Source organism: Gossypium hirsutum, chromosome A10 (genome assembly GCF_007990345.1).
Source record: "Gossypium hirsutum isolate 1008001.06 chromosome A10, Gossypium_hirsutum_v2.1, whole genome shotgun sequence".
Classification (NCBI taxonomy): Eukaryota; Viridiplantae; Streptophyta; class Magnoliopsida; order Malvales; family Malvaceae; genus Gossypium; species Gossypium hirsutum.
The window spans coordinates 109,811,944-109,827,091 of record NC_053433.1 but is presented as its reverse complement, the minus strand read 5'-3'; the positions used below and the strand labels follow the sequence as shown (position 1 = coordinate 109,827,091).

The 15,148-nt window shown below is 28.0% G+C and overlaps 2 long non-coding RNA genes and 1 pseudogene across 2 annotated transcripts; 2 read left to right on the top strand and 1 right to left on the bottom strand.

Moving 5' to 3' along the window:
* The first annotated feature begins 1,335 nt into the window (after positions 1 to 1,335).
* Positions 1,336 to 4,022, top strand: LOC121207684 (bark storage protein A-like; annotated as a pseudogene).
* Positions 4,023 to 7,716: 3,694 nt separating this feature from the next.
* LOC121207683 (uncharacterized) lies at positions 7,717 to 8,756 on the bottom strand. The gene is made up of 2 exons (XR_005902813.1): positions 8,283 to 8,756; positions 7,717 to 7,965 (listed from the first exon to the last, which is right to left on the bottom strand). It is a non-coding gene; the product is annotated as an uncharacterized lncRNA (long non-coding RNA).
* Positions 8,757 to 12,758: 4,002 nt separating this feature from the next.
* LOC121207682 (uncharacterized) lies at positions 12,759 to 14,096 on the top strand. The gene is made up of 3 exons (XR_005902812.1): positions 12,759 to 13,037; positions 13,185 to 13,452; positions 13,601 to 14,096. It is a non-coding gene; the product is annotated as an uncharacterized lncRNA (long non-coding RNA).
* Positions 14,097 to 15,148: the final 1,052 nt, after the last annotated feature.

The following is a 15,148-nucleotide window of genomic DNA, read 5'->3' as shown; positions in this document are numbered from 1 at the left end:
ATTAACCTTTTTTATACTTTATTTTTTAATTTTTATAAACTTTAATTAATTAATTAATTATTGTTTGAGCCATCGGTAAAATTGAAAATAGGTGCGAATTTGGTTACATTGTCTAGTATGAAAATTTAAAATAACAAATATAAATAAGGGTAAATTGACAAAATAGTTAATTTTATTTGCCTCAAATTACACTTAAGTAATTTATGTTTGAAATGTTACGTTTTAGTCACTTATGTTATCATTTTATTATGAAATGGTCACTTCGCCATTAAGATCTGTTACCTCCCAAACGGCAGTCCAACGTGACCGTTAAAATGGGTTTTAAATGCCAACATGGACATGTAGCTGGGATGAGAAAAGTTAATTTTTTTATGAAAATAGAACACAAAATTTTACCTTAAAACCCAATTTTCTCCAGTTTAAAAAAATTATCAGTTGGATTTTTTTTTTTGTTATCATCATAAAAGAGAAGAGAAGAGTAGAACGACAAAGGAGAAGAAGAAGAAGATGCACCAACCTCTATACCTAGTTGGTATTGTGGTTGCCCACAATATACAAATAAACAAAGATAAAGCATGTCCTTTTTGTCTATCACATATATTGAAAAACATGACACGATCGACCACCTTCTTGCAAAAAAAAAACCATAATATTTGAACCTAAAAATTAAGTAAAGAACAAAAAAATCCATTACTTACTGTAATCCATGCCTGGACCCTCCATTAAATCAATCATTTGTTCTTCCATTTTGAATAAAAAATCCAACCGATTGATGGAGCACGCAATTTGATTTCTATTGTTTCAATTCAATAAAGATGACTATGAAAATGGATGACTTTTTTAATCAAAATGAAAACGAAAACTAAAAGAAAAATTAGACCAATAACTCTTTTTTTTCCAATTCAATGATTAATCTAATCCATTGGTTTTGATTATTTCCGGATACCAAATTAAAATTTTTCGTTAATTCGTTTAGAAAAATTAATAAATTAAATTTATTTAATTAAAAAATTAATTACTTTTTTTTATTTGACATCAACATTAGCATTTAAAGCCCATTTTAACTATCACGTCGGACTGCCATTTAGAAGTTAAAAGATCTTAACGGCAAAGTAACCATCTCATAATAAAACGATAACGTAAGTAACCAAAACGTAATATTTCAAACATAAGTGAGTAAAATATAACCTAAAACAAATAAAAGTGATTATTTTAAGAATTTATCCAATAAATAAATAACAATATCTTATATCTCATTTGGAGCGCTCCATGCTTAACACATGCGACACTTTTTTTTATTCAACAGCCAAACAAACTGACATGTCGGCACCAATCATCTTCTCCATTTAAAATGAAGTCATTAGTAGCGATATGTGGCATCCCTTTAAAATACTGGAAAATTAAACGAAGTATCTTCATTAAGCTGCTTGTTTAATTACAACCCATGGCTGCAACACAACTTAAACCATGTTTGGTACTGCTGTTGACCTTCTCTTTACTTGCTTTTGCTTCAGCCATATCCAGAAATAGAATCAAATCCTTGAACCAAATCAAAGAGGTGAACCGAAAAGGCCCATACATTGGCCTCATCACAGTGATTGCCACTGAGGAAGATGCATTTTTCGCTTCAGGTTCTTTCAAACCTGATCCCAAGTTCCCTTTCATCGATCTCTCAGGTATGTCAAGTTTCATCTTTCTCGAGTTTCGGGTCTAATGAGTCCAATATGATTACCGAATACTGCATCTCGACGTATTGGTTAATCTGGATTTTCTGGCTATTTGCAGGAAGAAGATTTCGGTTTGGAGTGGTTCGTGGGAGAAAAGTCGTGTATGTCCGATGTGGGGAGGGAATGGTACATTTTTTTTTTAAAGCATTGAGATCTTTGTTTTTCGGTTTATCAGTGGCAGTTTCTGACACCGTTGACTCAAAACCAGACTAATGCAGTTGCAGCCACACAACAAATGGTTGACCTATTTGATATAAAAGGGATTATCCATTTCGGCATTGCCGGCAATACAAATAACTCCATGTCCATTGGAGATGTTACCATCCCAAACCAAATTGCTCATACTGGACTTTGGGAATGGCTTGTAAGTATCACCATCACCATATATATATATCGATTTCGATCTCTTTTTCGAGTTTCTCGGAGACGATTTTAGGCTAATTGTGGGATTGTTCTGTTATTAATAGAACACAAATGGAACCCTGGATTCTGCTGATGTTGCTCAGCTGGAAATTGGAGACTACAATGTCCCAAAAGGGAATGGAACCAATCTATTAGGTCATATTGGGTACATGGAAGAGGAATACTATTCAGTGGCAGGGGAACCAAACGTTGCTGAATCACTGCTTTGGGCAAATATAAGTCTACAATGGCTTCAGCTTGCTTCCAATTTGGAGGTTAGATAGATTTATTTATGGTTATCTTTTGTGTTACTGTTCGATATCTGCAACTCATTGCGATGGGTTAATTGCATCAGGGTATGAAACTAGAGCAGTGTGTGAATTCAAGCTTGTGCCTAACGGAAAAACCCAAGCTAGTGGTGGGACTAAGGGCTTCAACATCCAACATTTTTCTGGATAATGCAGCTTACAGGGACTTCCTTTTCCAAAAATTTGGGGTTCTTCGGCTGATATGGAGAGCGCAGGAGTAGCCATGGTAAAACACTCTTGCTTTTATTTTTTCCTTTTGGTCTAATTTTGGTTTTAGTCCTCTCAATTATGCTGAATTTTAAGATTTAATCCATAAATGCAATTTCACATAATTTGGTCTCCATTTTGATAATGATACTATTAGTTTTGAATTCGAGGTGTTTATGATCTGGATTAGATTACACTATGAGAAAAAAGATTTAAGCCAAGCTGAAGCTTAGTCTGGCCCAACCGTCACAAACATATATAGTTTTATATTAATATATTTTTATAATTGAAAGTTAAAATAAAAATGTTTTTAAACTTGTTTAAATTTGGACATAGCAGGTCTAATCTGAACTGATAGCACAATTAATTATTAAAAAAAATATTTTTTAAATTATTTAATTTACATTTGGACATAGAAGTTTAATCTGAATTAATAACACAAATTAATTATAAATCTTTAATTATTGAATATGCTTTTTCTTTTCTATTTTTTAATAACACGATTAATTAAAATGGGGTAAAAATTCAACGAGTCATGTTTAATCAATAATAAATTTACATATGTCGATTGAGTCTTAACTCAATTGGCATGAACATTGTTGCCAATGCAATAGAACATGAGTTTGAGTGCACTGAAACACATTATCCTCCTATTTATGGATTGGGGAGAGAATATAAGTAGTTCTAGACATTATATAAAAAAACAAAAACAGACATAATCAAAACCTATAATAAAAATTGTTCAACAATAATAATAACTTTACATATTAGTCGAATTCTAAGACCATTTTATGAGACTTTGTGGCTGTAAACAGTGTAAAAACTATTCTAAATGATGTTTATTTGGACCTAGTAATCAGGTTATAAAAATATTAAAAAAACTAAATTTTTACCATCATATTAGTGCATAAACAAATTGAACTTTAAACTCCAATTAATAAGAAACAAAATTGCCTTGTTTTTATATTTGATATATAATGGTGGGATGTGGATGCAGACAAGCTTGTCAAATGGGTATCCAGTGATAGTGATAAGAGGACTATCAGATTTAGCAGGAAACCAAGAAGGAGACAATGTTATTAGCAAATTTGGGGGACTTGCTGCAGTTAACAGTGTTAAAGTTGTTTTAGGCTTTATTCGTAATCTACCTCTGATTACACGTTGATGGAGTTAAAAGTCTCATCCCGTAACATAATCTTTCGATTAAATTTGCATGTTGATGAAACTAAAACGTCAGCCGGTAATATTATCTCTCGATTAAAATTGCTGGAGCTAAAGTCTCAGCTTGTAACACCACGTCTGCTTCAAAATAATTAGAGGTATAATTATGTAATTTTTTAAAAATAAAATAAAATGTATTGGGACTTTTTTTTTTCGCTTGAAACAAGTTGTATTTATTATTATTTATGATAATGACTTGCTATTATTTCATTTATTTTTTTAATATAAAATTTAAAATTACTTATAACACTTTACCGTTAAATAAGAGGATAATACAATTTAATATATTCAAATCCTTCTTATACTGACAACATGATATTTTATTTATTTCATTTATCTTTTTTTTATTTGTCTTTAATCTCATATACTTTTTAATTAGATTTGTTGGAGGTTTGGTAAGATTTGGATTTGACCTTTCTTTCTGCGGGGATTTAAAATTTTTGGTCAAATATGGCCTCCTCCGTTATGTCATCATATTATAAAATAATAATTTTTATATGGTTAAGATTATAAAACTTAATTTAAAAAATATATAAAATTTATTTTAAATAATATATTTTAGAGTAAATTACAATTTACATAAAATTATATTTTGGTAACTAATTTTTTAATTTCTTTTTATATAGTCATTAAAATTATTAATTTATTACATGAACATTAAATCGTTAACTCCTATTAAAGATATAAAAGCAAATTGATGTGACATATTAACATCAACAATCAAAATTTAATTTTAGATTAAATTATATGATTAATCTCTATATTTTTAATTAATTTTTTTCTTGAGAAGCCCATCGGTTAAGGTCATCATCTCTATCCTTGTGCAAATCCCCTTTTACCAAAATCTTAACCTCCCCAAAAATAAACAATAAGAATAAAGTTTAGCAAATTTTATTTATGTTTCTCTCTTTCTTTTCCTTCGACTCCAAATCCACTGCAACTATGAACTGCGGTCACGATTATTTTATGTTAATTTCTCATTACTTTTTTGAAAAATGTTGTGAGAAAGTATTTTTTAAAAATTAATTATTTAATATTATTGTAAAAAAAATTTAATGTTTGGTTTGATGTAAATAAAAATGTTTAAAATAATGACAATGATAAATTTATTTTAAAGAAAGAAATAAAGAATCTTTGCTGCGACATGATGGTAATTTTTTTATATTATTTATTAAAATATGTGGAATAAAAAGTTATTTTTCACAATTTATTTTCTTTTAAGGGTATTTCGATATTTTGAGGGAGATCAAATTATCATAAGAGTTTGTAAGGAAAGCTCAAAATCATTATAGGAGTTTATGTCATGCATGTAAGAGAAAAGTAATATAAAGTGTAGGGGTAGACAGTGGACTTGCTCTCACTAAAAATGAAAAAGTTTCAATTTAGTTCTTTTATAAATAGAGAAATTATAAGTCAAATATGATGAAATTTTACTTTGGTCTCTCAAAATGAAAAAATTTCAATTCAACCCTCTTATAAATAAAAAAATTATAAATTAGTAAATAGTAAAATTACACTTTAGCCCTCTAAAAATAAAAAAATTATGTTTAATCCCTTCAAAAATAATGAAATTATAAATTAATACATAATAAATATATATTTTGATCTATGAAAATTTATAATTAAATTTTAACCCTTGTTAAAAAAAATTTAGATCCGCTATTGATCTTAACACCCATGAAAATCGAGTTCAAGGTTGTGAAGTTTGATTAGAAAATTTATCTGCTTGTTGACTCAACTAGCCTATTTAATATAGTGGAAGTTGACAACCATGAGAGTTGACTTCCACTCTTTTAATACTCAACTCGTTTCTCTTTCCTTCCCGCCCAAAATTCTCTCCAATTTTCTAGAAAGACTTGTTATTTTGTATTTTTTTGGTATGGTTGAATCGAGCTTTCAAAAATAACACATTGCCAACCATGTCAAATTTCCAACTCATTTTTTAAAAAAACCTATAATTTTTGTGGAAATGTTTTTAAGATTTCCCAAATTAAATATTATTCTTTTGTATATTTTAAACAACGAAAATATCGAATTGTTTGTGCTTAACACAATTTAAAAATTTCTAGAGCCTAATGTATGCATCTTAGAATACTTGAATAGTGTTAGTTTATTATCATACCCAAATTGGTTGCTACATTATTGAAAAGATAGACATAAAAAACATATACATTCCAATTTCCATGCAAGAAAGCAGCTATTATGCTAGAAGATGTTGCTTTAATAGCAAACCTTCCAATCAACAATCATGTAGTAATAAGAGCTAGTAACATTGATGCGGAGTATGAGTGCCACCGATTGTTGGATGACATGCTATCTAAGAAAAAATTGAAGAAAGATTTAGATAGGAATCGAGTGAAGTACACATAGTTGGACATGTTTGTTTAACCGGCCCTTCTATGGCATGGTTTTCATTCATTTTTTTATAATTGGACGATAAAAGTGTAAACTTGCTAGTAAGAATTTTTAATATTTTTTGCATGGTTTTCATTCTTTTTTTTTAAATGTTATGTATTTTTAATATTTTTTTGCATAATTATAATTTTAAGAAATGCTTTTATAATTTCAAAAAACAAATTATGAGTTTTCTGATATTTTTATTTTTTAAATAATTTTAGAGCTTTTTTAGATTTACCTTTAAAAAACTTTAAAAATTATAAAAAAAATTAGTTATGGTCCACGAACCAAATTAGGTACTAAGAAAATGAGTTAATGTGTCATGCCATAAGTTTGTTAATGATCATTCTGTAATTTTTTATAGTAAGTAACTGAAATGAAAATTTATTAATAAATGAGTGACTAATAATGTAGTTTACTTAAATATATTTCAGGAATAGTGACTTAATTACCCAATTGACGTCCATTAGCAAGTTAATGGAGAGGTAATTTAAATGATCAATTTTGAATAGTCGAGTGATCAAATTATAATTTTTTTATAATTAAATGATAAAAATATAAACTTATTAATAGTTGAGTGAAAAAAAATAATTTACTTTTAACAATATTTAAAAGGCAAAATTAAGTCAAAATTGCCTCTTCTTTTGCTGTGGTCAACATTTCTATTTACTGTTTATTTACTTATGCGTGAAAGAATGTGATATTCACGACTATATCGTAGGGTCATCAAGTCGTTTAAAAAATAGAATGATTTGAATAAAAATATAAATTAAAAAATGAGTTTATACATAAAAAATTTAATCCCGAGCGAGGTTCAAATCTATTTATTTATTTATTTATTTTGTTATTATTTGTTGGTGTTTTGTTGCCATTTTATTATTATATTACTGCTATTTTGTTGTTATCGTTTGGATATTTTAGAACTCTTATCCTATTGTTAATTTTACTACTATTTTAGAGACATTTGCTTGTTAAGTTGCAACTATCTTAGTGTTATATAAATATATAAATATTTTTTAATTTATTTTCAATTTGTTGGGAAATATTTATTTTAATGTAGGGAAAATATTTTAATACACTGTTAATGATCTCCAAGATAAGAGATTGACAAATATCCTATAAGGGTATAGTAAAATATTAAAAAAAATATTTATAAAAGAGAGATATATTTTTAAAACAGCTTGTGAATTAAAAAAAAATACTCCCAATGTATCAAATTCTAATCCATATAAAAATGACTTTAATAATAAATAAACCCATTAGATTCACTTAAGGGAAATTTTAAAATTTTTATGTTTAACAAGAGGCTTTATTGAGGGGATTTATTTTTAGACAAAGATATTCAACTTCAGATTTAGGCCAACTGGAATTAGTCGACATGACCAAAGAAAAAGGAAGGAAGAAGAAGAAGAAGAAAAGGAAAATAAAAAAATAAATAAAAGAGAAAGACTTAATTAAAAATATAAAGACTAACTGTCTAATTTAACTTAATGTAAATGCCCAAATTTGACCGGGCCTAATAAACCATACTAAACCCAACCTTAATAGCCCAATCAGCCAAATCCAAACTAAAACAAGCCCAAAATGGCCCAAACCTAAACTAGTTTCAGCATCTAAGAAACCCTAACAGTAGTGTGCGCCGCTACCCATGTGCGCCGTACCACTGCTCCTGCAACGCTGCCACCGGCCTCCTTTAACAGCACCTGCAAAACCAAAGCAACAAGCAAACAAAAGCAGAGACAACGGCAACAGTAGCAAAATATAGACAAAAGCCTTTGAATCGGCTATAAGAGAGCCTCGAAGGCACAATGTAATTTTTTACAGATGATTTCAATAAAACACACAAAAAATTAACAAAAAGCAAGCGAAAAGTGTGAAAAGAAATTTTTTCAGAAGGTGATTTTCCTTCTCTTTTTTTTTTTATCTCGATTGGGGCGGGGTTTTTATTTATTTTTCATTTCTATTCCTTATTTTATTTAGCATTTGTTATAAAAAAAATAAAAGAGAAAAAAGGGCTCACTTGAACTGTTTTAGGTCGTCAGAGTTTCGTCTCCTTCGCCGAAATCAAACCCAACAGTGATCGGGAGTCCTTCACTGATTTTTGTTTGCAGTTGCAAGCGCTAGATCTTCGGGCATGGATCTTACGGGGCTAAAACAAGAGGAAAGGCCTGATTTGCCAAACTCCGACCACCGTCCATGGCGGAGGAGCGGTGGGCGGTGGACAGGCGATGGTGGAGCAAAAGCTAGGGTTTCGAAACCCTAGCAGAGAAATGGAGGGGGGCCGCTGTCTGCTCCTGAAAAAGAAAGAAAATGAAGGATTTTTTCTTTTTTTTTTTAAAAAAAAAAAATTTGGGGCTTAAGTAGAACCCCATAAACGACGTCGTTTTTGGGTGGGGGTCTAGGTGCCAAAACGGCACCGTTTTGGCCAACCCGTTTTCAACCCGACCCGATACCTGAGGATCCATGTGTTTTGTTGTGAAAGGGATAATTTCGTGCGCGGTCCTTCCGCATTTCTATGGTGTTTTAATCCAGCTTTTCTTTGTTTTTAATTTCTCCCTAGAATTTTATTTTTGTTTCATTTTAATCCCTATGTGAATGGCGCCGTTTTGGGGGTGGGAATATTTCCTCGTATGGTCCCTCCACGTCATCCGCGCCTTTCAACGTGGTCCTCCCCTTTCTTTTTATTTCAAATTCGCCCCAAATTTTTGTTTTAAAATTCAATCTAGTCCCCTTTTAGTTATTTCGACATTTTGTTATTAATCAATCGACTTTATTTTTATTATTAATTCTATTATTACCATTTATTATTATTACTATTTTCTTACTATTACTTATATTTTATTATTATTATTATTATTATTGTTTTCTACTTTATTATTATTGTATTATTACTAGTACTATCATCATATTATTAAACTAATTAATTTTATATTGATTCTGTCATATTAAATATTTTCTCTTTCTTCTTGTTTTTTATCTACATTATTATTATTATTATTGTCATTATTTTGAACATATAATGTATTTTAAGTTATTATCAATTTTAAATATCTTACATATATTATCTCTTCTAAATCATCATACCTAGTATTCATTTTGAAATTTTTATATGTATCTTTGTACTTTAAATTATTATTATATATATGTGCACATACTTTTTGCTTAAACGGTTTTTATACATTATTTTTATCTCAAATTACTCTTTTCATATCATTTATTCTAAATATCTTATACATTATTTATGTTAAACCATCTTATATATTATCTAGTTTAAGTTTTTATATGTTATTCTGTTATACTATTTTATATGTAAATGATTTTAAATTCTTTTATTATTTATTGCAAACCTTTTATCATTATTTACCTTAAGATTTCATATATATTACTTATATTAAATTGTTTTACATACTTCTTATATATTATATATTTTTAAATTTGTTTTTCACATATTATTTATTTTAGATATTCTATGTATTCTTTCAAATTGTCATATACACAATTCATTTCAAGTTGATTTTTTAAAATCATTTTGTGTATTAATTACTTTAGATTGTATTATACCACTCCCTTTAATTTGTTTTCTTTATAATACCTATTTTAAACTTGTTTCTATGTATTATTTATTTAAAATTGTCTCATTATTTATTTTAAAAGGTTTCATGTAGTTTATTTCATTCTTTTGATTATTAATGTTGGTATTTAAGTGACATATGTTATGTGATTATTGTCATTGTGTATTATAATTCGTTCGTTTGTATTTTCATATTATTGTTACCCATTTGCATAGTATCTTATCCATGTATATTGTTCCATGTTTATTTGTTATTTGCAATTGTCACATTGTAGTTTTCAACTTGTTAATCCAAAATCCATGATTCTATTTCATTCCGAGTCAAATTAATGTATTTTGGGTCGACTTTATAAAACAAAGGCGAAGTTTGGTGTTTAGCGATTCGATAGATGGTGCCCTAACTTACTGGGTTTTGATTTTTCTCATTTAACCTAAATAACAGCATATTCTTTTAAATTACAATACGAGTTTTAAATAAAATGCTTACTCTCTGAGATTTGAGGTGTTGTGCCCCAACTTACTGGATATGACATCTTATTACCTCGAGATAAGATTTTTTGCAAATAAGGCAATATTTCGTGTTTGGAAATTTCGAGAAATCGTGCCCTACGTGCTGGGTTTCGATTTACTGTTTGACCAAACAACCGAATATCCTTTTAAAAAAAATTTCAATGCATAAGTTTTGGAAATCATGAGATTATTTTGGTATCGAAGGTCTGAAATGTCGTGTCCTACGTGCTGGATGTGATATTTTATTTATTCGAAACAAGAGAATCTTAATATCCGTTTCAAAACATCCAAACATTCATAAAAAGGGATCGTATTTCAAATTTTATTTTAAATCTTTTCAATTTTCGAAATTAAGACATTAATTAATCAATTAGGTACCAATTTTGGGCGTTACGAAGGTGCTAATCCTTCCTTGCACGTAACCAACTCCCGAACTCGTTTTCTCCAATTTCGTAGACCAAAATCGTTGTTTTAGTAAACCAAAATGTTTTATTAAAATGACCAAACTTCTTGGTGATCCAATCACACCTAAACAAAAAAGATTGGTGGCGACTCCCAATTTTCGTTTCCATTTCCAAAACCAAAGTCGATACCCGTTTTTCAAAAAAATAGCTTCGACACTTAAAATTAAGTTAATGTGTTATTTCAGCTTGCGGTTACACCCTGAACGAGAGTAATGATTTAATTATCATAATATAATAAATTAATAACATTAGTGATTATATTATAATTTTTAAAAATTCGAGAATTAAAATGTAGATTTATGTTACTATAAGTGACTAATTTTATATTTTAATTTACATTTTAAAAGTGTAAAATAAAGTTGAATAAATTTTGATTTTGTCCAACTATGTAATTGAAATTTTAGATTTGTGATACCTTTTCTGGCGCGACACATGGTATCATGAGAAGATACTTGAGAAACTCTCATGGACGGCCTTCTGCCTACCTCCTAAACTACAATATTTGGCATATTCTCCACCTAAGTGTCCAGAGAGTCCTCTCCTGCCCAATTGGTCACTATATCAGCCACCTTGATGAAGGAGGAATTGATCCTTTAAGTCTTTCAGCAACCTTAAGCACTACACAAAATTCAACCTCCTTTGCTACCTTATCTTCTTCCTCACTTACCTTCTTTCTCTGGTTCTTCGCTTGTTTAGGTGAACTAACCTTTCTTAATACCATCATATTTTTCTCCTTATCTCATCCTTTATTGAAATGTATATCAAAAAGGTTCATCTTTTTTAAAATAATTTATCTTTAAAAAAACATTTTCTCAAAAAGATGAAATATTATTGGAAAAATATAAAATTTATAATGTTAGGATGATTTAATGGAAAAATTGTTACTTTGTAGAAAATCTACTTTTTATCTTTTAAATCAAATAGCAATATGGTAAAAAAATATTAGAATATTAAAAATAAATACTTAAATACTATTCGTACTATTAAAATATTAATATTTCATATTATGAAATTTTTATTATTAAATGTACTTATAAATGATAATCTGTATATTTATCATTAAAATAGTAGCTAAAATATTTTCAATAAATATTATTTATTATTAAAAATAAAATGTAATAACGAATAATATTTTATTAACACAATAAATACTATTAATTGTAGTGATAAATAATTATTCGTAACTAGACTAAGATTATTATATTATATATTATTAAATATATATGTTTAATAATATCAAATTTTATAATATTAAAAATTAAAAATTCTAGTTTTTTAAAAAATTAATATTTATTATAAAATAATATTTTTCTTAAATTACGTCAAGCTTTAATAAAAAAATTTATGTTAAATTATAAGGATCTCTAGTTCAGAACTTAGAAGTTGTGTTATGCTTTTGAAAAGGAAAAGATAATTTCTAGAAGAAATTTTCTATTTATTTTTCTTTTGAGGAGATTTTGTTTTCTATTTATTAGTAGGTTATTTTTTACTAACCAAACATAAAAAATGTTAAAAACATTTTTCATAAATTCTTTTTTGTGAACCATTTTATATGTATTTATTATAAAATTAATAATTATATTTATGAAATATAAAAATATTTATTTTTTTATTTTTTAAATGGGTATAATCAATTTAAAGTTTTATATATGTAATTTTAATTTTTTAAATAAATTGATAAGAGACAACACATATATTCGTTATATTGTACAGAACATTAAAAAAAAACCAATAAAAAGTAAAACTAAAGAGGAAAAGGTAAAAAAAAACACACACACAAAGTAAATTCAACAAGTGTCGATTTAAGAGAATGATAGATGTCAATATAAGAGAATGATAGGTGTCAATCCTTGAAGTTAAGTTATAGTTAAACTGAGTATATTATTAACTTATAAATACACATTAATAATACAATTTTCTTAAAATATTTTAAGAAATTCTTATACAATAAAAACCATATATAAATCTACTAGTATATGGTTATTCTATAAGGTTGTAAGATTTCGTAATTGTAATTCTTTTAATTTATGGTAAGTTTATTAGGTTGTGAAACTCAATCAATGGCAATTACTATGGAAAAAGATAGTTTGTAGAGCGTTAAATTTATGAGAGAATAAAAGGTAAATTTGTTTTTACAATCGGAAAGTATTGTCTTTGATTGTAAAAGTAAAGGACCATATGTTGATATATCCGACGAAAGAATATTAAAATGGAAGCCGAAATTTGATTAGTAAGATTTTGTCATCCTTTCACCGTTTACGTATATTCTCATCTTATTCATTTTTTTTATTTTATATATTTTTGTAGTTTTATTTTATAGTTATAAATTTATTTTTCATCAAAAGGTTTTTAACTTTTGATTTTTTTTTTGGATCAGGGAAAGGAAATTATGTGGGCATAAGAGATTCAAACATTGAACTGATATGTGGAAGACCATTGGGCTTGAAATTCGATACTCAAACATGTCTTTTGTATATAACGGATGCCTATTTTGGTCTTTTAGTTGATGGACCAAACGGTGGCTCGGCTATAAAACTGGCTATTTTGACAGAAGGAGTTCCATTCAAATTTAAAAATGACTTAGACATCGATACAAGCACCGAAATGATTTATTTTACTGATAGTAGCATTCTTTTTCAAAGAAGGTACATCTGTTTTTGCTTCTAAATTATCATTAATCATTAAATCTATTTAGGGGGATTCACATATAAATAATTAACAGGAGAATTTATATATAAATAATTCATATAGAGATTTTTCATATAGAAAGAATAATTTTTTTTAATTGTGCAGGGATGCTGACTTTCTTATAAGTTCCAGTGATAGAATTGGACAGCTGTTGAAATATAATCCTTATACAGGAGACGTATTTGTTTTGTATGACAGTTTAACTTTTCCTAATGGGGTTGCTTTGAGTGCAAACAATTCGTTTATTCTAGTGAATGAATCAATAAAAAAATGAATTTTGAAGTTTAATATGCACGGCCCGAAAGCAGCTCCCAAAATATTCGCTAAATTGTGTAGGGTTTCAAATTATATAAAGAGGAATAAAAATGGCAGAGGAAGATTAGGAACAATTGAAAACGACGCTCCAGATCCAATCCAAATGAAGTTTAATGAAGAAGCCAAGGTTTTGAAAGTCTTGGATGGAAAGGGCGCACCCACTTTTAACTCAGATAAGTAAAGTTAAGGAATATGGGAGGAAATTATATATAGGATCTGTTTTGAAGTCATATGTAAGCATCTTACATACATAATTGAAATTTGTATGTTACAACTTTTTAATTAATTTTTTTGTTTTTATTTCATTTTTATTATACTTGATAAATATAAGTTTTCAATTTTATTTTTGAGAAATTGTATGCTAGAATTTTTTAATTCTTTTTATTTGCCTAATTGAGAAATTACATCTTCATGGCTCGTACACAAGAGGAAATAAGCTATGCTACATTGGATACACAATTTAGTTGAATTTGACGTACCTTCAAAAGTTAACAGGAATTAGATGAGTTAGTTTCTGATTTAACCGGTTGAACCACAAAATCAAACTCATTACCTTTTTATTTAACTGGTTGAACGAATTGATTTACAATTTATGGAATAGATATAAATATTAACTTTCAAATATATTATCGGAATTATTTTTAACTTTCATGTAATTGATTTCAACTCGGATTTCCATTCTATTATTTGCTTACCTCTAAATTTCTTTTTGAATTTTCTTTCTATTAAATTTGGTATCTAGCATAATTAGATAATTAGTGTTTTTAATTGGGTAAATTACAAAAATAGTTACTTTTGTTTGCCTCATATTATATTTTAGTCATTTATGTTTGAAATGTTACACGTTTTAGTCACTTACGTTATCGTTTTGTTACGAAGTGGTCACTCTACCGTTAAACTCCGTTATCTCCCTAATGGCGGTCCTACGTGGCAGTTCAAATGGGTTTTAAATGCCAACTTAAATATCCTACGTGGCAGTTCAAATTAAATTTAGTTAATTAAAAACTTATTTTTATCCCAGTAATTGGACATTCAAGGTGGCGTTTAAGCCCAATTGGACTACCATGTAGAACTACCATTAGGGAGATAACGGAGTTTAACGGTAGGTGACCACTTCGTAACAAAACGATAACGTAAGTGACTAAAACTTTAACATTCCAAACATAAATGACTAAAATATAATATGAGGCAGACAAAAGTGACAATTTTTGTAGTTACATGTTTTAATTTGTAAGAATATTTGCTTTGGTTGTTGCTTTTCATTTCCCTCGTAGGTATGTAAAATCTAGGTTTAATTTTTCTTTCAGTTTCTCTACTATTATGGAATTAGAAACTTAA